Raw genomic sequence first — 24,796 nt, 5'->3', positions numbered from 1 at the left:
ATGCAAAGCGTCGGATGCGGTGGTGTAAAGCACGCCGCCACTGGACTCTAGAGCAGTGGAGACGCGTTCTCTGGAGTGACGAATCGCGCTTCTCCATCTGGCAATCTGATGGACGGGTCTGGGTTTGGCGGTTGCCAGGAGAACGGTACTTGTCTGACTGCATTGTGCCAAGTGTAAAGTTTGGTGGAGGGGGGATTATGGTGTGGGGTTGTTTTTCAGGAGCTGGGCTTGGCCCCTTAGTTCCAGTGAAAGGAACTCTGAATGCTTCAGCATACCAAGACATTTTGGACAATTCCATGCTCCCAACTTTGTGGGAACAGTTTGGAGCTGGCCCCTTCCTCTTCCAACATGACTGTGCACCAGTGCACAAAGCAAGGTCCATAAAGACATGGATGACAGAGTCTGGTGTGGATGAACTTGACTGGCCTGCACAGAGTCCTGACCTCAACCCGATAGAACACCTTTGGGATGAATTAGAGCGGAGACTGAGAGCCAGGCCTTCTCGTCCAACATCAGTGTGCGACCTCACAAATGCGCTTCTGGAAGAATGGTCAAAAATTCCCATAAACACACTCCTAAACCTTGTGGACAGCCTTCCCAGAAGAGTTGAAGCTGTTCTAGCTGCAAAGGGTGGACCGACGTCATATTGAACCCTATGGATTAGGAACGGGATGTCACTTAAGCTCATATGTGAGTCAAGGCAGGTGAGCAAATACTTTTGGCAATATAGTGTATATATATATATTTATTGATTGGAGGAGGATGTCTCTAACCCAAGATGATTAAGAAGAAATTATTATAAGGAACAAATATATTATAAGTATATATTATAAATATATATATAAATATATATACAATATATTATAAATATATGAAATTATTATAAGGAACAAAACTTTACTCAATTATCATCAGATGGAATAAAACCATTTTCCTAAAGGACTACATGTCAAAGCATGTCATGGCATGCTACTATAAAAACAGCTTTTTACAGCTTAAGGGGAGTAGATTTTTCCATGTTTATGGTTTAAGGAAGACTATCCTTATTCCTTATTAACAATAATACTCATGAAGAGGGTTCAGGTGGCAGATGTTCAAAAAAAGCTTATGTTAAGGGTGTGAATCTGAAAATGTTTCTCAACCACTGTAGCCTTCTTTTCCAGATGAGATCATCTGATATCTCTACCTGATCATCTGTACCTTGCCATAGGGATCCTTGCTGTGATGAATCAAAGGCTCCTCCTATGATGGTGCTTCTTTGGAAATCCTTTACATCCAGAGGCAGGGTCAGTTAGAGGGTCATTATGTCATGTCATCAGCATGCAAATCTGTTTCTTTATATAGGAGGAATCATTTATCCGTCTTATTTGCAAAGATTTGTTCTGCTTAACAACTAAAATGGTAAAATTAACTACCAACAACAGTTTTTTTTCTCCTGTTTGCCCCGGCTCTATTCAACTTTTTTCCAGTTTTAACTCCTTCTTAAAAACCATGCAACACTCACAGGCTTACCCTCTTCCTTTGTGATCTCACTTCAGTTCATTTGTTACCTCAGCAGTGAATAAGTGGGAGCATTTCCACATTCAGTGCAGCTTTATGTTTGTGTCTGTGTGTTTATATGTGAGCATTCATTCTGAGTGCGCTGCACTGATTGGCGGAGAAAGAGAGGCTGAGCAAAAGAAGAGGAGCTCTTCTCATGTAGCTCTCCACCTGTGTGTGCCGCTGAGTAAACAGGAGCTGTTGTCACAAGTGGAAGGCGGCTTGCGGTCTTCTCCACAGAATAGAGTTTCAGCTTTACTGCCTTTGATTTTGCCGAGCCATCAGCAGACCCGCCCCCATCTCAGCTTCATTCTGAGTCCTGATGGATAGAATCTGGGATACTAAGGTCTACCTCCGATATTTGTCTCTGTCACTAAGACAGGCTTGCTGTTTTTGAAGCGTTGACAGAGGGGCGGCTTCCCACTATTTATAGACCAAGAAACTTTTTCATCAAGCTCATTTCCTCTCATCTTGTCATATCCCCCTTTCAGCTCATCCCTCTCTTGCCGAGATGCAAAGAGACCAGATTCTGCATCTATTACCCGCTGGCTGCAGTCCATCACTTCTGTTGGTTAGCCACATCTCTCAGAGATGTCAGTCAGCCAGTGAGGTCGGCTGGGCCACCCTTTGTGATCATTGGAGCGAGAGAAGGAGAGCAAGTAAATGATTTTGAAGACAGAAGCACAGGAACTTTAAAGGAGTAGAGAGAATAATTTGTCCAATAAAAAGATTAGAATTACTTTTCAAAGTCGTAATGATCAACAGGACACATCCCATGTCTCACAGTGAATAAGTCTACCATTATCTATGTAAATGTGTGAGTGGAGAGAATGAGGTGCAGAGGACTCAAAAAATAATAAAATCAAACGTCTAATATTTGGTTGTCAGGCAACGGGGCTTCATGCAACAATAAGAATGAATTATGTATGATGATGAGGCATGACTTGACTTTCCTAAAAAGTGGTTTCATTTTCGTGTTGGAGAGTTCACCACCTGTCCTGGTTTGTCCGGGTGAAGAGAGACATTGCAGGGGTACTGACCCAGGCACAGTGACTACTTGGACCATGGGTGCATGGCTGAGTGTTTACCTGCATCGATAACACTTTAAGCATCTTTATTTAGAACATTTGTTGACTGAATGCTAAAGCTAACAGCTTGAGGGACCAACTGATAAAAATATCTTCAAACAACTTCAAATTTGAAAGGATATAAGAGTTCATTCAAAATGATTTAAGCCGGGCATACACTCTATAATTTTTGCCCTTTAGAGGGGCCAATTCTCCAGTTGTGCGAGAATTTTTTGATCGGGCCAAGTTTTTGCCTCCTCAAAAAAACCCTTCAGGTAGTTATTGAGAGTAACGAGGGCTGTTCAGCTCACGACCACCTCCCGATCAGGAACCGTAAGGTTTGGAGAAAACCAAACATGTCAAACAGTTTGGGAGAAAAAAACATGGTGCAAAAACCCATTGATATGGATGTTCAGAGCATTAATATATATGGTGCAAATGTGCAACATTTTGGTTTGGTGTTATCAGTAATCAGTATGATGCAGAATCTGTGGCATGATTTAGTTTGCATGGCAATGGGGAAGAAGCTGTGATGAAATGTCTTTAATAGAGGGAAGAGGAGCCCCGATGATCTTCTTTACTGATCTCCCCACTCTTCTCACCTTCTCCCAGTCATGCACGGCAGCCTCCACACCACACAGTGATACAGCTGGTCAGAATGCTCTCTATGGTGTATCTGTAGAAAGTCTTGAGGATGGGTGGGGGCAGGTGGGCTGTCCTCATCCTGCTCAGGAAGTACAAGCACTACTGTGCCCTTTTGACCAGTGAGGTGGTGTTAACAGTCCAGGTGAGGGTGTCTGTGATGTGCACCCCCAGGAATTTGGTGCTGCTGACCACCTCTACAGCTCAGATGTTGATGAGCAGTGGAGCATTGTTAGGCCGGTTCTTCGTTCAGTTGACATACATCTCCTTCATCCTCTCCATGTTAGAATGAGGCTGTTATCACTGCACCAGCCCACCAGCTCCTCCACCTCCTTTCTGTAGTCCTGGTCGTTGTCGTCTCTGATGAGGCCCACCACCATGGTGTCTTCTGCAAACTTCACGATGTGATTGGTGGTGAACCTGGGGACGCAGTCCTGGGTCATCTGAGTGAACACCAGAGGACGCAGTCCTGGGTCATCTGAGTGAACACCAGAGGGCTCAGGACGCAGCCCTGAGGGGAGCCTGTGCTTAGGGTGATGGCATCAGATGTGTTCTGTCTGACCCGGAATGACTGAGCTCTGTTTGTGAGGAAGTCTAGCATTCAATTACAGAGGGGTGAATTTAAGCCCAGCTGTTTCAGTTTGCCTATCAGGTGCTGTGGGATGATGGCGTTCAAAGCTGAACTGAAGTCCAGCAACAGCATCCGAACATAGGTGTATGCTAGGCTCAGGTGAAGAGCAGAGGAGATGGCATCCTAAGTGGAACGGTTCCATCAGTAGGCAAGCTGGACTGGGTTGAATTTTGAGTGGAGACTGTCCACAGACCCAGACTGGTCTTCTTAAACCAGTCTGATGTGTGGTTTTTGGGACTGCAGTGTGAACAAGTAGATCGCGTCAAATCGTCGGGCTGTACAGTGTAAGAATGTGCATTGTGAGCTGTGAACTTTTAAAGCCAGTGGTTTTATTGTATAGTTTAAGCTGTAGCTGTGCAATGACTGAAAATACTGTGCACTTTTTGACCATCCTTACCTGGGAAATGTACCACTAATGATTCTGTAAACTTATGTAGGTCGAATGAGGATCTTGTTGTTGCTTTACAAGCTATTTCACTTTTCGATCATCAAGGTCTTTATAGACCATGAACAAGTTGGAGGGTCCCTCTGCTGGCCTGGAGCGCCTCGGGCTTCTCCAAAAGGAGCTGGAGGAGAAGTCTCTGCTGAGACTGTTGCCCCTGCGATCTGGTCCCAGATGAAGCGGCAGATGACAAGTATGAGTATGAGAAGATCTTTGTCAAAGATTTTTTTTTCATTCAAAATTGGTTATAGAAGAAATAACACTGATAAAGGATGAAATGAATAATGCTCTTAAAAGGTTTTCAGGTGGCTTTAAAACAAAAGCTTTGATTTAACCCTAGAAGGACTGTTCATCATCCTTTCTTACCTCCAGCGCAGACAGGGGCCAGCTGCTGCCCCTTCCTGACACTGGTTCTGGATGACCGCAGGATGAACTAAAAAATTATCTTTAATATTTATACAAAAAAAGTAGCACAAATTACCATACATCACTGTATAAACCTGCCCTAAAGAAGCAATAACCATTTAGTCAATTATCCAAATGTTTTCACATGGGGGCTTCAGCTTCATGCAGCCCAAGCTCCTCCTGTTGGAATGGCTGGATTACCTAATTCTGTCTGTCTCCGCTGCATAACCTCTACTCATTGTCTTTCTGACTCTGAAATCTTCCAATCTTCATCACTTGTGCTAATATCATTTTTATAATCTTCACCATTTATTGAGCTGTTACACGTTTACTGACCTTTTTCTGTGAGCCTCTTAGTCTGTCATTCTCCCTTCCTCTAATTTCAGTCTTTTCTTACTTCTCATCCCTCAGTTTTCTGCCAAGGAAACAAAAAAATCCTTGCTTTTATATTCAAATTTTTTAAAGTTTTCAAAGTTTAAGCATCAAGAAAAAAATGAGTCCACTAATCATGACAGGAAGTCTATAACAATATGAAGTTTTGAGGTGACATGAGGATCTTCTTTAGATTAGAGATGTTTCTAACCAACTTATTTAAAGTCCTCGCTCCCAGACATAATGAGAAAATTACAGAAAATTTAAGCCTTTGACTTTAGGGAGCTCCTCTCTTTAGAGACACCATAATTGAATCAGCAGATTTGTGCCATCGTCTCTCCTCAGTCTGTATTCAAAGCATGCTGAAGAACCATCCACATAGCAGCTCCTCATCCCTACAAATGCCTCTATCTCAGCTCCCTGCTCACTCCTGCAATAAAAAATCTCTCCCTCAGCAGCTAGAGTGTTCTAATGAAAGGTAACTAAAATTTATTGAGTTGTAATAACACACAGGATCAGATTTCAAATACCATAACATTGTTACCAATATGTGAGAAGTAATTGCTTAGATTTCTTTTTCAATGAAATAAAATAATGCAATCACTAAAGCTGTAATTATGCAATGCCGTCATTCCCAACTCTACTAGTCTATACTATATATTTTGGTAAATGTCTAACCCCCCCGGATAGTATTGATCCCATTTGACCAATTACTTACCCGACTGTGGTATTCTAATTCAATTCTTCAACAGACCACAACAAAGAAATATCAGAAAACCCATCATTGCCGACCTCCATAGCTTTGAGTTTATTCAATATTTCCAGTTCAAGTGCAATCCTTAACTCCATGAAGTTTAGTTTAATTTTGCTGTCATCAGATTTCTCTCTTTCATGGTCAATTTAGAAACACACTACAACACTTTTTATAAAGAGTAGAAAAGCCACGTACACACACATCTGGCTTTTGTCTCCATCTGTACAAGGGGATCAATCAACTGTGATGCTTGTCATGTCTTGGACAAAATGGAGAGGGTATTGACCAAACATCCTTGTAAATTCCTAAAACAGGCATAGAGAGAAAATCAACACATTAGAATGAATTATGCCCTTTTTATGGTAGCAGAACTTTGAAGTAAATTATTACCACGTGGTTAGAGAAAAAGAAGAAAAAAAAGTGAGGGGGTTATATGTAGGAGATGAGGCGTACATGGAAAGTCATGAACACTCAGGAAAAACTGGTTCATAAAATGTCGTGACCTATTGAAGTTTTCTCTAGTGGGTTTTCACAGGACAGTGAACCAATACTACATTCAGTACGACAAAGGAATATGTAACCTGATACCGAAACAAGAAACAAGTACTCTGCTCACTGGTTTGTCTCAGCTGTCATGTATTCCATCACATCAAATGTTCCCAGAATGAGCTGTAATAGAAACTGTACAGCTCTCTGACAATGAAGACGCATGTCCATGGCTGCTGCTGCTCCTCCTGCCATCTGCTTTAACCCGGGCCTCCATCAGATCTACACCTGAAAAATCCTTCCCTCACAGCGCCATTCAAATGCTTATTACAGAAATTACACACACCAGATGGGAAGTACAGAGTGTTCAGCAGGGCGCAGTGTACTGAGGGATATTTGAGCTCCTCCTCTCTGGAGGAATCCAGATTTTAATGAGCTTCTTGCTTCCGCTAAGCTTCTAAATGATAGTCTTGGAGAACAAGACAGAGAACAAATGTTTGCTGTGAGTTGCTCAACAAGCACCAGTCTGTTTAAGCTCTGTCTGTTTGCTTAGATGTGCACATTTACCAACTATAGCTGGGAACTTTATTGACATTTACATCCGTCCTCCTTTAGGACTCAGTCTTTGTTTTTCCCACTGATTATTCACCGGTCCCTCCACAATACGTGTGTCTGACCAGCTGTTTAAACCACTGTATTATTTTAGAATTTATTTACTTCTGAGTTGTTAGTTTATCTTTTTAAGTAAGTTGTAAATCATTGTAAAATAAATTTGTTTTGCATTTTCTTTAAATTTAAATATACCCTTTAGAAATAGCCTTTCTGATGGACCTTGAAAGTTTTTTTTGAGCTATGGCCACATTTGAAAAAATATATATATATATATATATATATATATATATATATATATATATATATATATATATATATATATATATATATATATATATATATATATATATATATATATATATATATATATATATATATATATATGTAGGCCTGCATCTTCAGCTATTTAAACCATTGGTTTAGTTTAACTGATTTTATTTCATATTTAATTAAAGATAAGTTACAATCTGGAGTGGAGAAAATAAAAAAAATAAGAGACATGAAATAACACCCAATAGCAGCATATCTGATCATAATCTGGAAGACACTTACAAATAATATTTTTTTAAGTCAGTGTGAATGATTTGTGGGTATTTTGAGATGTTGGCTTATTTTCAGCTTAATTTCCTTTTTCTGGTCAAATTGCACATACAAAACACAAAATACAAGATGGTAGGTTCCTAATTAATGAAGCCTTAAGTTTAACTTTCTCCTCATTCTCCCAATCATCCAGCGAGGTCTAAAAACTCTGTGGGTGGCTCCACTCCAAATACCTGATATACTACCATGAAAATCACACCCAATCAATCCTCTTATGCTTTAATAAGCAATTAAAGCACTGTATAAACAACTCTATAAAGCCTCAAACTCAACGTTATTTCTGACATTTTTAATTGAAAAAGCTTCCTGGATGCGAAGTGAAACATCTTCAAACTTGGATAAAGTGGATTGTTTTTTAACTTTTTTTGGAATGACAATGACCTGGATGACTGAGAATCTTCACCAACAATTAAACATGCAACTCTTAATATCCCTATCTTTAAAGATAATAATTAGCATTTTAACTCCTCCATATATTTTAATCTGTAAATGTAGAGCTTTTTAGCATAATAACATAAATACCTATATAAAAATTAGCATAAATTGGAATTCAAATATGAACTGAGTTAAGGGTCTATAATGATATTTATAATAGTTAGAATAATGCTAATGATGGAAAGTAAAAGCACTTATCTATCACAGTAATTGTTTTTTTTTTACTATTAGTCACATCTGCCAAGCAACACAAAGATTGTTTAGTTCCCTCTATGCCTCACCTCACACCCAGTTTTTTTTTTTTTTTTTGTGAACTAACTGCTTTGGTTATAACATTAATTATTGCCAAACCTTTATTTTGAACAACAAAACATTTTGAAAATCATGTTTAATTTGACTTCCTTTTCACATCACAACACACTTTTTTTCATTGATCATATAACCAAAGTGTATTTTAGTTTTGTGGTAGTAAAGGGACAAAAAAAAAAAGGCATATGTAATAGGAATGCTTTTTTAAACTCTCTGCATAACCACACGTCATGTATAGCCGTGTTGCGTCTCTGAAAAGTAACATTCAGTAACTGAGACGGCTGCTTCACAGGAGGCTGGTTTCTAACACCGAGGCGTACAGACAGCTAACAGTTTGTCCCTTTTTTCAGTTTATAGGTGTCTGGACCATCTCAGTGTTTGGAGGCAGACTCAACACTTGCTGCACAACATCACGCTTTGTTTGATAAGACAAGCCTGCTGCTGAACCGGAGCCGCCCGACTCCCCAACACCTGCTGTAACTCTTACACAGGATAAAAAATAATTAGAAACCTTACATCTGAATTCAGCTGACAATAAATGCTGTTTTTTTAACCTTCAATCCACTCGACCTGTGGACAAGAGCTCACAAAGTAACTACAAACATAATCCCCAAATCTTTATTGTTTTCTCTCCAACAGAAGCTTCATATTTCAGGCAGCTTCTCCAGTTCTCCATATCAGTCCCTCATCTTGAGCAACTACCTCTCAAAAGCCTTGATTTCATCCATGACTGACTTTTTCAGCTTTCATAAGAACACAGATTAATCTTCTGTTTATTTAGCTTGTGAAGACAATTTGTCTCTTTCTCAGCAGAGTGTTATTAGTTCTGTTTTTTTTTTTTTTGCTTTACTTTTGCTACTGTCAGGCTGAAACTTATTTGTCGTGTTAACCTTTGTTTCCGCGTTAAGTCATTCAGCAAAGTCGATCCACTCGTGGGTGAGGTGTCAACACCTTGTTTAGCAACATTACAAGCAGCCAAGCAGGTCAAATGTCAAACACACAGGATCCTCACAGATAAAACCTCTGGATATTCCTGAGCCACACAGATCTCACAGTATTGGCCTGATTCTTGTTGAATTACAGCAAATTAAATAGTCATACTTTTTAATGAGTTTTGTCTCAAAACACAAGTTGCAATATAGAAAGTATATAATTTCAATTAAACTGTCATAAATGCATTTAAATTATCTTTCGTCATGCTTTCATTAATGTGTGTAACATAATGAAGGCCTTTTAGGTGTGTCATTTATGTATTATGCAAACTGTGCAAGCCCCTAAATTAATAAAAACAGGAAAAGTATTTAACGCCTATAAAGATCTGTTAAATATCTTGAAATAATGTAATGACTTTGGGTTTGAGTTTCACCAAGAAATGGTTATTTTTAGTTAAATTAATAGTTTTGGTAAAAGCCCTTTCTTTTGGCACCCCTAGAAATCACTTTAAAACAAAAGTATTTGAACATTATCTTTAAATAAACCTTGTTTCTTGGCTCGCTGTTCCGTAATACCTACTGAAAACCAGTATGGAGAGCTGAAAATACGCTTCTCTTGATGCTCCAGCCTTTATTTAACATAGTGGGAATAGACTAAGTGCTGTATTGTTGACTAAAGGGGGTTATTCAATTAACAGTAGATTTTCTACTGAAGATGCTGTTAAAAACAATTACAATTCTGCATATACTACATCCTCCATCATATACTACATATAATACTACATCCAGATTATATGTTTGAATTTAACAATAAGATTTGCTAGGATAGTATTGTAAAGTCACTGTTCTTCTCTGGTTTCCTTGAAGTAATCTTTACCAGGAGCTGCCAGTGATGGCGACACTGTACTCTAGTGCGCGGTAGTTTGTTAACAGATGGACTGCTGACATGTTCTGGGTGAAAAAAGATGGATGAATGTTTTGGACATATTGGAATATTTGGTTTAATTATTTTCATCTTAGCCATGATAATCAGGGTTTCAGTTAGACTTTTCAGCTTCTGATTATTTCGTCCTTACTGCCAGATCCTTTGAAGTTTGTTTACAGGGATTCAACTGCACACACTCACCTACTGCACAAGCACTTCAGAAAATACCTCTTATCTAATTGCTATGGAGACAGACAGGCTATCTTCATCAGCATCAGTCTGTACCTATTCAATACGTTTTTTTTTTTATCCATTCAGTTACAATACACTTTTTGTATCTATTATTTAAAAGAACTCCTATTTTCTTTTCCTCTTGAACATCTTTAGTGAATTTGAGTATACTGGCTGCACCTTGGGTTTTGTAAGTTTGGTTTTTCCATTGCTGTACAGACTATTTTTTTTTTTTTTACTTTTTTTGTCTCATTTGTACCTGCATGATCTCATTTGCTTAACTGTTTTGCTGTTGACAGATCAGATTCTTCCCAATAACTTATAACCGTGCTAAATTTCCTATTATGCCCATAAAGTGTAAGGTTACTAGTTAAAAAAAACAAACACACACACACACACAAACAACACTCAACTCTTTCTTTCACTGGCTCCTAGGTTCTGTCTGGAGGGGTATTTTTTCTCAGCAAACACACTGTAGTTTGGTGTAAACACACGAGACTGGCATTCAACAACCTAGGGCACCAAAAACAATGTTGATTATATTTTTCTTTTGTTAGCCATTGGCATCTGTGCCTCACTTAAGGATGTGGGAAGTAACTGTTTTGTCATTCTCACTGGGAGACTTAACCATGAACTGTCTGAGTAAACAGTTTAACCAGATACTGTAAAACCAAAAGCCATTGCTCCTCCTGGCCAGTACACTGGGCTAACTCAATAACGGGTTGGCAGCAACATGTGCAAAGTTGCTCTCTCAAAGGAACACTGCCCTCAAGGACTAGGCCCCAGCTGCCAATGTTAACAACAAACTGAACCATGTTTCCTAACATTAACCAAGCACCAGCCCTCCACACGCCACCATTCACGGCTGTCAAAGTGAGAGAGAGAGGCTCTGAGTGCTGCCACTTTGAATAACCCGGTGAACAGCCTTGTAGGGTGTAGTGTGAACTGTGAGGCTGTGAGCTGTTTTGACATGGGCCTTAATACTGTTTGTGCACTTAACTTAAGGTTTTGGGCAAGAATCATGACCATGCCAAAGAAAACTGCTCTTTGGCTAACATAAGCCTGCAAAAAGGGAAGTGGGGCATCTCTTTATGTTAAAGTGGAGTGCCTTCGATAAATACAGGATGTTTGTCACTTTGGCTTTTCTCTAAAGCATGTTACATCCTCCACAAGAAAAGAGTTTTTCTCACATTCACAAGAAAAAAATGATATAATTTTGTTCTTGCAGCCCTGTCTAGAAACTTCTTGCTATTTGTTTTTGACACAAAATCTAGACGGAAAGCACTGAACTCTGCTGCTCCTCCTTAACATATGAAAAACGGCTCTGTTGCCTTCATGTTACCGTAATGTCTTCATTTGCAGGGATATCAAAAGCTAAAGTGGAAGATATTTTTTATTAGGTTTGGCTACTGAGCTTCTCATGAAGTATAAATACCTGGAAATAATTTGTTCTTGCTACCTTGAGAACAAGAATTAAGTTTGTCATCCTTCCTATTCCTGAGTATAAAACAAGCTTCAGAGTCTGCATTTTTGGGGGGTTTTCTTTGGCCTACTGATTCAACTCTGGTGACAAAACAGAACACAGGTCGTATCGAACCATTGAGTCAATATGGGAATTTTAGCATGGCACTTCAGCAAACTGCCCATTAAAACCCCTCGGTAGTAGTGAGATATAGGATTTTCATTGGGATCCTTTGGGCAGATATATCATTAGAAACAGAAACCTGGACAACAGACATTCCTTTAGGAATAAAATAAATGGGAAATAAATGTAAAAAAAAAAGACTAATTTTATATGGTGTTTTTCTGGTCAGACAGACTAATGACAGCACTTTACACTGCAAGCACTTTAATAATGTAGCATGTAAAATGTGGCTTTTATTGATTATATATTTTGTTATTTTACTGCAGTAATAAGCTCCTGATGTTCTGAACCTTTTTACTTTGCTATTATGAAGTTTTTTTGGACTATGTCCACGTTTAAATTACTCAGATCTGGACTTTTTTCCTTTTTTTTCTGCTAACATAGGATAAAAAGCTTCAAGCATTCAGGCAAAAATTGAGAAAGAAAATTAAGCAAGTGTTTTAGTGAAAAAAGCTGAATATATTATATAACAACATTTGGACAGTATTATTTATCAAGCATAAACTTTATATACATTTATTGTTAGATAACATAATATAAATTCCATCATAGGACAGTAACCATAATAAGAACGGTAGCCTTCACCCTGCACAGAAATATCCTGTTGGTAAGGGACTCCTACTTAGAACATGAAAAAATAAAATAAAATTCATACTAACTTTTATACGGTAAGAATGAATAAAATAATTAGTGCCGGCCGATGCCATTTTTTGGCCCCGATACTGATACCCGATACCTGGCTGTGCAGTATTGGCCGATACCAGTACCATACTGATACCATCTGTTTGAAATTGATGTGTGTGTGTTTATATGAAGAACTGCATACTACTTGGATGTAAAATAATTGCCATCATGGCTTTTTCAAGCTGCTGACTACCTTTGTGAAGCAGGAAAAAGACGAATACAAAGTGAATTCAGTAGAACTTTTTCCTGCTTCCTGGAATGGGTGACAAAAGTTGAATAAACTTCTGGCTCTTAAATCAGTGCCCTATTTGTAGGTACTCGCTGATAACAATACCACTGTTTTAGCGCTGGATCAGGGCCCTGTCCGATACTGGTATCGGTGCAACACTAAAAATAATGACAGTATAATATATCTAAAGGTGCCTTTCAAATCACCCAAGGTTAGTGAGGAAGAAAAGATAGAATATTAAGAAATGAGCTTTGAGATTAGATATAAGTGAAGACAGCGAACAACTTATATCTAAGGGACGCCAGGGTATTCTGTCAGGCAGGAAGTAGAGTAGTAAAGTAAATATAGAAAAAAACACTGGAGGTTAGGAAACAGGAATAAAGAATAATAATTTTTTATATCAACACATCCATAACATTAAGTTTAGCCTGATTTTAATTTATGTGGATCCAATTTAGATAGAATTAAAATGATTGTTCGTGGTCCTCTTGTATTGCTCATCAGCAGGAGATAAAAAAAAATTTAAGTATTGAATACAGATATGAAATAGCCTACAGTTCAGTACTTTATTAAAGAACAGCAAAATAGCCATTCCAACTCACACATTAGGATCGTCACAACTGGCTGCACAGTACGGCAGACCTATATTGATGACAGATATTATTTTTACATAGAATACTTATCAGAAACATAAACCTCTGTTAATGATTCAGTTTATTTTGTGATACTTTTCTCCTAATGGGATACACATTGTGCATTGGCAAAAAATATAAATAAGTTCAGGAGAGAGGAAACTCAAAATATTTTTCTGGTTTACTGCTAACATTACCTACAGGGATTAGTGTGGTTGGGTTGTTTGTGGTGAGGAGGGAAGGAGCCTATACTGACATCTAGAGGCTGTGCAGGGATTTTCACCCGCCAATTTGATCTTAGTGATTCCAGATTTAAAGCAACATAGTTTAGAAAGAGAATCATGTTTCATTTGAAGATGTTATTGAATCTTCAGTTTCTAGAAAATTATAAAAATCAGAATTCACTAAAAGAATATGGTGTTAAAATAGTTTTTAGTATTTTCCAGGTCTAGATTTGTGTGTGTGAATACAAAACAAGAAAAACAAAAGTAAATAACTGGTGTTCAGGAATTTAACAGCTGATCAGGAGTTGACTCGGTTTACTTCCCTCCAGTTCCTGACCGCCATCTGGCTTTTAACCTCTCCTCCAAGTTGCATCTTCTGACAAAAGTAGTAGTGTTTTTTTTTTTTTTCTGATTATGGGCCAGATCTGCTGTTTTATCATCATAAACATGAAAAATAAAACATTTAGTTCAGTCTAGCATTGCTAACATGGAGGCAGTTTTTTTTTTTTTATCAAAAGGAGGCCTGAATTGAATTAAAAGATGTTAAAATGTGATTCTGGAGAAGTTTGAACTTTTAAACAGGAAATTGCATTACCAATTTAGACCTGAGCTGTTGAACTGGTCAGGTACAATATGGCAGACAAGAGGGTCCTGTAGAAACAATTGAAGGAAACAGAGAGGAATTGCTGAAGTGTCCCTAACTTCGATCTGTATCAGAGCTGCTGTTTGAGCATTGCTTATAAAATTTCCAGAGACCCCTCAAAACAATCTTTTTGAATTTTAATTACTACTGCTGTTTTCTGTACAGAAACACGGAGAACAGAAAAGCTCTTTACCTCCAACTGTTAAAACTTTGCAAAATTTTTAAAAGATTTATGTTTAAATGTTACAACAAACTGAGTTATATGGTAAACACTTTATCAAGTTAAGGGACTCCAAGGCACTTTACACCATATTTATGAATGGCTGATCATGGGAGGCTAATTGGGCCCACAGCTGCCATGAGGGATGCTGATAGAAGCAACTCTGCCTTATGCGGGTACCACTTGTCTCTGATCATGATCAGTAGGCAGTTTTTGTAAAGTGTATTTTCCTCAAGGACACAAAGACAGACAGAGCTGGAGCATCATCATCTGGTGTATGACGAACGTCGGCATCCTACACTGCTGTTTTACTAGCAAAAAGCTTACCTGTGTAAAGAAAAGGTAGTTTTGTAATTATGACTTTAAAACAATAGTCTTTCCAAATGAAGGCAATTAAATGCACCTCCCTGAGGAATTGTATCAATATAGTCACATAGTTGGCTAGAATAAGGTCTAGTCTTTGACTAGGCCATCTCAAAGCTTTATTTTACTTTTGTGTCATTCAGAGCAGGACCTGTCGGTGTGCTTTATAACAGTGTCCCAGTATATAACCTCAGTGCACAGAGTGAGGAAAATGATATTTTGAAGACCCTGCTATTTTACAAGTTCTCCCACCTAGAAATCATGGAGGGGTCCGAAGTTGTCATCGTAGGTGCATGTCCACTGTGAGAGACATAATCTAAAGAAAACAATCCCAGAAATCACAATGTATGATTTTTTAAGTGCTTATTTGTATGACCCAGCTGCAAATAAGCTGCAAATTATATTTTTCTAAATGTGCCAAATGTTAGTAACCAGAGTCCAGCCTTTTTCTTCATTATCATTCCCGTGAAACAGCATATTTAATGATTTCTTAATGTTTTCAGGGTTCATTTGTTATCCAGGATCAGCGTTTTGTTAGAATGTTTATAAAATAGCCACTCCTTGGAAAATTTGGCAATGTATAATTTATTCATTGTTTTGTAAAAATTGCTTCTGCTTTAGATCACTGGGGTTCCTGTTTCTGCAGCCTTTGGAAGAAAGATCAACGTAAATGTCTTTGTTTCTCACCTTTTCTTAAAGTTACTATAAAAAGACATAATCTGTCCCTTTTTGTGGTATTTTCACCTACTTCAAGCAGGTACACAAGTTCTATTTAAATGAGTTCTTGATCAAATAAGTTTGGATGTAACTGCAAAGTGAAAAAATTAGCTAGCAGTTTAAATGGGGACTAAGGGTGCCCCTGTGTCAGCATCAGAGTGAGGATCATTTTTACAATTTCTCCATTCCATTGAGGACAGTTTTTGTAAAGTAAAGACATTTTTTCGAATCCTTACTAGTTATTTTTTTAACAGTTTGGTTTAGAATGCTAAAAATCAAAATAAATGAATAGGAGTCAAATATTGTCCTCACTGCAATAGAGCAAGACGAGAATGGGCGTGCAGCGTGTGTGTGTTTGCTTGTTTATGTTACCTACTTAGGACCGTTTTTGGTATCTTTACTAACCTTCTGAGGACTAAAAGGCCTTGTGGCCTAATTTGTTTGACCCCCATTTTTAATGCCAGGGAGTCGGTTTAGAGGTATTTTATAAATCCCCTTTAGATTAGGATTTGGGTAAAAAAAAATATGCTTGTAATGCAAACAGTTGATGTACTATGTGTTTGTGTATATCTGTGCGTCTGTGGGGAGATGCATTTTTTTTAAACAGTGTGCGAAGGGGTTTTTCCTGCATAAATCAAATCGCTTGGCAACCATTTCATCTCAGTTGAGGGGCGTGGCTTAATTGATGGAGATCACACAGCGGTCTAAGTTATTGCACCTGATGATCAGATAGTTGCAGGGTAAAGCAATTGCAGGTCATCTAGTTTGTTGTACGCTTTCATACGTTCTCTCAGTATGCCTCTGGGGTGGCCATTGTCATTTGACTAAAGAAATTCAGATTTCTTTAGTAAAGCCTAAAATGTCAGAAATTCATGGGGTCTGTAACTAACTCCACTGATAGGAGTTCACTGTAGCTCAACTATTTCAAATCTCCATCCCTCTTATCTCTCAAGGGGTATAGATCTCACCTTAGTTCAATCTGAAAAACTCACACAGAGAGAAAAGATAATTAGAAGAATTTATTGATAGAAAGTATAGTCTTTGGCGCTCAGACCTCGGCAGGAACATTCGTGCTGAATTATGCTTTAACATGCATGAGTAGATGAGTGAGAATAGGGATGTTCCCCCCGGCCTGAAACTGGTGGTGGTTTAATCGGAGCTGGTTGACAAGGTGATCTGCTGAGCAGAATTGTGGGACTAGAAGACTGAGGGAGCTGACGCCAGGCTTCACTCAGAGACTCGGGAACTGTCCATGATGAGCAAGCATGAAGCGACAGTGGAGAGGAAAAACTCCCCCTTGGGAAGAAACCTCTGGCAGAACCGGGCTGAACATGGTGGTCTTCTGCCGGACCAATACGGTGAGACAGGGGATGGTGACAACTGGGATTAATACTCTCTGATGAGGTTGAGGTGAAGTCATTTCATGGAGGACGATTCAGCTGCGATGGCGGGGAAGGGGATGGAGGTGGGTTAATTGTCGTCTGAATCGAAATCCGACATTGCGATTGCAGGATAGCGGCTGGGATATAAAGAGAGAGCAGGACGCTGATTGGGCTTCATGGTGGAGTAGTTCGAAGCTGAATGGCTCGCTTCGGAGACGGATCAGCCGAAGGTCATCAGAGAAAAAGTATCTACGAAGTGTATGAGAAGAAAAGGAAGGACTCAGAAGAGGCAGATATATCCCAGAATGCTTTGCGCAGAGAACTCCCCGATCAAAGCATAATGGGGTTTGCTGTCACAGCGGACCCCGCTGTCGCCATAGGTTGCCACTACCCAACAGCAGCTACTAATAACAAAGATGGCGCAGGCACTGCACAGCGGACCAACAGGGATGTGATCATCTGCCCAAACGGTAAGTTAACTGAGTTCACTATAAAGTCCCAGCTCTATATAGTGAGTGAGGGATTTAGGGGTTAGGGAGGACGTTTCTGCACAGTAAGTTTGTATGAGCAATGAGAACAGCAACTTTTAAACAGACTGTGCACGAGGAGAAAAGGGCTCTTTCAGACCAAGGATATTTCTGTGCAGGCTCTTTTTTTTTAGTGAAGATGTCTTTTAAAAATTTTGAGAAAATCCTCCACAATATCTTTAATGAATGTTAATGTGTATTTGAATTAGCCTGATGACCAATATTATTTAATGTTAGCAACAGCAGCCTCTGAGAAAAGAACAAAGAAAAGCAATTGTATTGAGGCAGAACTTGATGCGTTGAAGAGTGACGTAGGGAGTTGAAAAAATGTTGTTAGACAGCCAAAGTACTGACATGACAAATACAATGAATTGCTGTGAGCTGCAAATTTTTACCTTTTTAATATATGGACTGCTCATATTAACACTAGTGGTATTTGTGCTGATAAAAAAAACAAAAACTGGTTGTTAGGGAATCCAGGGTGGTTTTCAACTGTTCAGCCGTATAGGGCTGATCTGTTTCTGGTAAAGCTGTCTCTCCAATACTGGACCCAGTTCAGCAAACAGATCCAATATAAATGCTCTTGGAAGTCTTAACATTGGTAAGTTTCAATATGAGCCACAAAATCATTTTGATCCCTTAAAATTCCGCCATTTGCCAGGCATTGCCAGCAATGCTAAAGCATTCATTGCAAAGTCTTAGACACAAGTATATTGCAACATATTTAAACCATTTACAGCAATTAATGTGAATGCGTCACACCTTATCATAACATCTGTGTTAATCGGTGGCGCATATACCCCGGTAATCATCAGAAAATTTTGAATATGTCATTTTAAAAAAAAACTAAAAAAATTAGCATATATGCCTTATTTATTTATTGGAAGGTCCTTGTGTTAACATACAGCTCAGTAGCACCAGTAGCATAAATAACACTGCAGTTTTAAATGCTTGCGATATATTTGATCTTTGATTCAAGTTTTCTGTGGAATGAAATTAAATGTGTTGCAGGAACCAAGGAGATGTGTGTCTCCAGTTCCCCATTTCACCCTGTGTGTTGTTATAATTTCCTGTGTCCAAAACAATCATATGCATGGATCAGAGAACCTCACATTTTCCAGTCAAATTTTTTTTTTAGGTCACAACTTTTACATTGAACATGAGGTATATCAGTATTAGGCCCATATTTTGTGTACTTTACCTTTTAAAATGAAGCCCCTGGTTCAATTTGTCCAATGGTCTGAAATAGACCCTGGTACGGGTCCACTGAACCATAGTTTCATAAACATCTATGTTTGCTCATGACTTATAAGTTAAGCCCACATGGCACAAGTATTCTAGCACACCAAAGGGTAGGCTTTTGGTTGGTCTTTTAGTTTGATGGCCCACTTTCAACAAAGATGTTACTAGGTTCAAGCCTGCCATGTCTGACTCGAAGTAAGTCCAGTAACAACAGTATACTAACAATTATTTAAAGGCTTGTCCTTTTGTACTCCTAAAGAAACTTCCTTCATCTTATGAAATAAACCATCTCCCTATTATACGTATTTTCAGACTCAATAGAAATTTTCTCAGGATATTCTTTGACTATGTTCCTCACTTTGTTTTTAAAGTTTGGATAGAGTTACAAACATATGATTCAAAGTTGCTTTCAGGTATAGATTTCACCTCCTGACTAATGGAACTTCTGAACGCCTGAACACCAGGAGTGTTTAAAAGTCACTTTAAACTCGCTAAAACAGATTGATCAATATAGTCATAAAATTGGGTGAATTTTATCAATCTGGTTGGCAGTCATATGACCAACCATCCATCCATCCATCAATTTTTTTACATGCTTAATCCCAAGTGGGGTCATGAAGGGTGCTGGTGCCTATCTCCAGCTGTCAATGGGCGAGAGGCGGAGTACACCCTGGACAGGTTGCCAGTCCATCGCAGGGCTATGGCCAACCAATCTAATTTAATAGTGTTTTTAGACTATATTGGTAAAAGGGCAAACCAACACAAATTGGTAACTTTGGTCAAATTATCAGTTAATTAGTGTAGCAACATTGAAAACCAAAAAACAGGGTTTGAACCACCATTCCTATGATTGCAGGGCAATCTACTGCATCTGACGCATCTGTTACCACATAAACTTCTTGGAATTTGATATTACTTACAAGATTTGCATGCTTTATATACACATCATTGGAATTGTTCTTGGCTTGGTCAGTTTATGAGAAGTATCCTGGTTAATCTAACCAAAATTGGCTTAACCAGTAAAAATTTTTTTTTTTCTTGTTTTACATTCTTAGAGTGTTCTGTCTTTGTTATTCTTACACAGTAGTTGCCAAAGTTTTTTTCCCTGGGTCAGTCTTTGGTTGACAAAATTGTGTGCCCCCCTTTTGTGGATTTTAATTTCAAAGAACTTGTCTTAAAAAGTTCAAAGGAAAAAGTTAAGCTACTTAAATTAAATATGCATCAGTTTTACCTCTACACTATCAGCAGTCTCAATAAAAGTGAGAAGGAATTCTTATTTCACTGGAGGGAGGATCTCGTGAGGCTGAGGTAAAACAAATGTATAGTGGGTGAAGCCTGTAGATAAGACTAGTTTGATGTAGTGTGTGCTCTCCTAACCCGAGGTCCTCTAAAGTTGTCCTGTGTTGTCTCACAGATAAAAGCTAGACCACATTAAAGCTCCAGCAGTCAGCTACCTCAGTTATTCACTCTGTAAGATGTGTCACTGCTCACTCACTTGTTTGTTTGTCTGTGGGTTGCCCCATTTTGGAATTTGACATGTGATCCGCTGCTGACAGCCAATCTATAGACAAAGTGGAAAAACCTCTGGTTTTCTAAAGGTCCTTTTTCAAGCAATGCATCTCCCAGAAAATACAAATATTTGCAGAAACTGGGCATACAAACATAGAGATTATTTTTTAGAGATAACTACTATCAATCCTTGGGTTGCTTGTTTGGACTGATGCACTCAAACGCTTCTTAATATCTTATTAGGGCCAGAAAAAAACTCTTCTCAAGCATATTTCCTTATGTTCTGCTTTACAGCAAGTCAGACTCTGACCAGCTTACCATCTGGGAACCCAGCTAGATTATACAGACCCTTTTTTGCTTTTTAAAACAAGTTTTTATCCAAAAAAGTTTGTCATTTTTGAGAAGGAAGAAAATCAGTGGCCATGAAAGTGGATGCAACAGCTCAGCTATGCATTACTGTCATCTAATGGTCAGTGAGCTACAAAACATTATCTGCATTTCAAGCCCCTTTTTATTAGTCTGCTATAGAGTTTTATAACCAAGGATGTATAGAAATAATATGTTATGTATATAAACAAAAAATAATGTAATGTGATATTTTCTGAAAAGTAAAATCTGAACAGTTTCTTGTGGTTTTTATTGATCAGCACATGCACATCTTTATGGATTAAACATAATTTTTTAAGCTTTGCCATAAAATAAGTGTTTTTCTTTTGCGGTATCTTTAGGTCTGGACTTTGAGTCAGTCTAGCATACGAATATGCAATACATCAGTTTGAAACACTAGCTCCCATGTATGTTTGGGTCATCATCCTTTTGAAAAATGAGCACTCTCTCAGTCAGTCTTCTACAGCCTGTAATGGGATAAGGCTGACTTTAGCATCACAGTCCATATGAAAAGAAAAAAAAAGAAAAAACGTGTTAGTATAATGGGTACTGTTGATTTCCCTCCATCTGTAAGATTTGCCACATAGGGTCTAAAAGTAGGTCAAAAAGTGCTCTGCAGAGATAACTTTTACAACTTCATTTTTGTATGTTGTTTTCTCTACATGGCTTGTGGTCACAACAGCAACCAGATGTTTTTCTGACCTTGCCTTAAAAATTACCCTTATCTTGTCACTCTTCCACAAAGCCTGTGTTTTTGCTTAACAGTACTAATAGTTTTAATGTTGACAGATTATTACATCTGAATTGTAGACCTCTGTAGTGCCTCCTAAGTTCCCATCGACCTCTTGTCTGCTTTTCTGACTAAACTTCTTTACACCAAGCATGTCAGTTTAGGTGAGCAATAGTGGATTACACTGTTCAATACCACTTCCATTTTCATGGTAAGGATATATTAGTGCAGGAAATTTGTTTGAAGGTTGACATATTTTTAACCTAACCGTGTCAAAAACTTCTCCTTAACTTTCCCCCTTATCTGCTGTTCTGTTCTTATGTTGTTTGTTTGCTAATGTTCTTAAAGAATGCACCAGAAATGTACTAAGATGGCCTCTGAAAATAATTATAACAGTAGATTTTATACATAGGAGTCAGAGGAAAAGAGACAAAATACAACTGTGTGCCAAATTTTATTTTCTTTAAAAAGATTATTGCATATACAAAATTATGCACTATTTTGTGTCTATCACATGGAAAAGACAAACAATTTTTAAGGATCGTGATTCTAACTTAAGAAAAAAACTTGAAAAGGTCTGAATGCTTAAGTGAGCCATAATAAATGAAGTCCTAAGCCCTTGGCTGAGGATGCTTTGCCCTCATGTGTGTATGCATTGTTGATCCCTTTCAGCTGAGACACCTGCCTAAATATTGGTTCCCAACAAACAAAATCATCAGCCGATTCAACCTAACCTTGTTACAGCAGCCCAACTCCTTTGTACTCTGAGTCTAAAGCTCTTATGGTCCTTTGTGAATTAATTACATGTATCAAACAAATAAAGTCTGCAGCTGGCTCGTGGCTCTGTGTACATGGTTATAACTCATAAACACATAGGCAAATACACAATGCGGATGGCGACAAGTATCGCTTTCACAGGCTGTTGCCAAACAGAGCTCTACATGTAGGGACACACTGAATCCAAACCGCACACTTAAAAGCAGCACGTTGATACACTGTATCTGCTGTCAGGACAATTCACCTGCTGCCGTCTCTCAGCGTCTCCATTCTCAGCCTCGCTATCTCTGTTCTGCCAGAGCAAAATGACATGTCAACACCTCACTATATCGATCAAGCAAAGTGGAGCCCTCTACCGGACATCTTATATACCATTTTAAAGAAAATAAAAAGCATGTTTAGCCTTCCCGTTCCTCCAGTTATCAGATGCTCTCTCTTTCAGTGGCGTTTGGTGTCTGTAAACATGAAGCTGAAAGGTGCCACACACCTCTTTAGAAAACAACACAAAACACTCTTTAACCGTAGCTAGCAGGCTTTCAGTGTTGCACAAACACAGAGCTAACATGATCCAGCCCCCGTAGCGTTACCGTAGTGTTGTCTGCTGACAGCTGCTGTTAGGACTCTATTGTGTGGACATGACCGTGGAATACAAGAAAGGCGGTGGTTAAAAGCACAAAGAGGTTACGGGTGCATACTCTTCTCGTTCTCTCTCATCACAACTGCCTTTTCTCGTCGGTCTGCTTAGCATTTAGGATGGATGGGGATCACCAGGCTTCTCCACCCCTCCAGAAGACGAAGGTGATGGGAAGAGGGGAGTCCTGGCCCACCAAAGACAGGTGCTGGCCTATATATTAGTGGGTCATAATGGTGCTGAAGGATGAGTTGCTCTGGGAGACTCTGAATGGAGTCAAGAGTCTTTCTGCCAGCTGCTGTGGTCTCAGTCTTTTACTGGTCATTTGTCTCGGCTTACTGCCAGAGCAAAGGTGCCGTTGTCTCTTGACACGAAAAAAATCTTTAAAGCAGAGGAAAGAAAACTGGAAAGTAATTAGGATGCATCTCTCTACCTGTTCACATCTACTTTAGCAAAGTCCAGTTTACCTCCACAGGAAACTTTACACTGTAGGCTTCCCTGCTTAGACAATTGCTAACAAACTTTTGGGTGTTTTCTATGGCCATCTCATTTTCCTTTACATTTTTTTTTATTATTTTATTTTCCAAAAAGTGTTTTTATGACCTTGTTTATTGTGTGAAAATTCTAGTTTATAGATATAAACAAGCTGCTTGCACTGAAGTTGGATTAGAAGGCTGGTGCTAAAATGTTCAAAGTTCTTAAGTTATAAATTTGTGATTGCATAAGGTCAAAGCCTGAGTTGTAACCTAAATCATGCAAAAAAAAAAAAAAAATTTATAAACAACAGAGCCCCCTTCAACATTTTAAAAAGAAAAAAAAAACATCTACTGGAAAGGAACAAACTGTTGTTTGGTTGTAGTTTCAGAAAAGTGATAAATAAGTTGGTTTTAAGACAATAGAAACCATAATAAAAAATTATTTTACCATCAAGAATATTGGCAGTCCCTGTGTTGGAGAAGTTGTAGATTCGGCCTGTTTTTCCAGTGTAGTCCTGTTTCTCTAACAGTGACTGGCTGTATGTACTCTGTTCATCCTCTGACATTGGCTCAGAGCTCGTCTGTCTGGCTGTGTGTTTCCTGGACGGGGCCGCCTTTTTAAGTTGCTTTTTGCATCTCTGCTTCTGTCTCCTTGAACCCCAGTCGGCCTCGGCATATGGCCGCTCACACTGAGCTTGGTTCTGCTGGAGGTTTCTTCCTGTTAAAAGGGAGTTTTTCCTCTCCACCGTCGCTACAAGCATGCTCAGTGTGAGGGATTGCATTGGAGTCAACAAGTCGATGCAATCACAACTTTAAATCAATTTGACTGTGTGATCTGGTGAACTGTAAAGTGCCTTGAGATGATGTGTTGTCATTGGCGCTATATAAATAAACTGAATTTAATTTAATTGAAATTGAAACATTGAGGGTTTAAATGATTTCATTTTTTATTTAGTATTGCTCTGTAAAGATGTGGAAATGCTAGAAACTAGTCAGACATACAGGATATCAGGTGTGAAAGTATGAATGGTGCTCTGCTCAGTTTTCATGGCTTTATAAAGTAATTTTCGAGGTTCTATGTACAGTATATGTATTATCAGCCCTTATTATCAAGACAAAAAATAAATGATATATATATTTTTTATATATACATATTGTGGCATGGTAGTCAATAGAGGGCCCAAGCCAAATTTGATCCCCAGACTCCTGTATGAAAGTCATGCATACTGTCCAGCTAGCTAATTAGCTTGGTCTCATTACATTTCTTTTAACAAACATCTCTGTAGGTGTGTCACCGGCATGAGTTACAGATTAGCTAAAAAAGACTAAGACTAACTTATAAAAGGTAAGTTTCATTGTAAAATTGCCACTAAAGGCTATTCTATCCAGAGCTGTA

At 38.5% G+C, this 24,796-nt stretch overlaps 1 long non-coding RNA gene across 1 annotated transcript; it reads right to left on the bottom strand.

Moving 5' to 3' along the window:
* Positions 1-4,280: 4,280 nt before the first annotated feature.
* LOC119775596 lies at positions 4,281-22,362 on the bottom strand. Its single transcript, XR_005279674.1, has 3 exons — positions 22,251-22,362; positions 5,063-5,141; positions 4,281-4,485 (listed from the first exon to the last, which is right to left on the bottom strand). It is a non-coding gene; the product is annotated as an uncharacterized LOC119775596 (long non-coding RNA).
* Positions 22,363-24,796: the final 2,434 nt, after the last annotated feature.

The sequence above is a fragment of the Cyprinodon tularosa genome, unplaced genomic scaffold (genome assembly GCF_016077235.1).
Source record: "Cyprinodon tularosa strain WSP-4 unplaced genomic scaffold, ASM1607723v1 ctg88, whole genome shotgun sequence".
NCBI classification, from domain to species: domain Eukaryota; kingdom Metazoa; phylum Chordata; class Actinopteri; order Cyprinodontiformes; family Cyprinodontidae; genus Cyprinodon; species Cyprinodon tularosa.
Note: the sequence above shows the minus strand (reverse complement) of the source record. Positions and strands in the feature narration are given on the sequence as shown.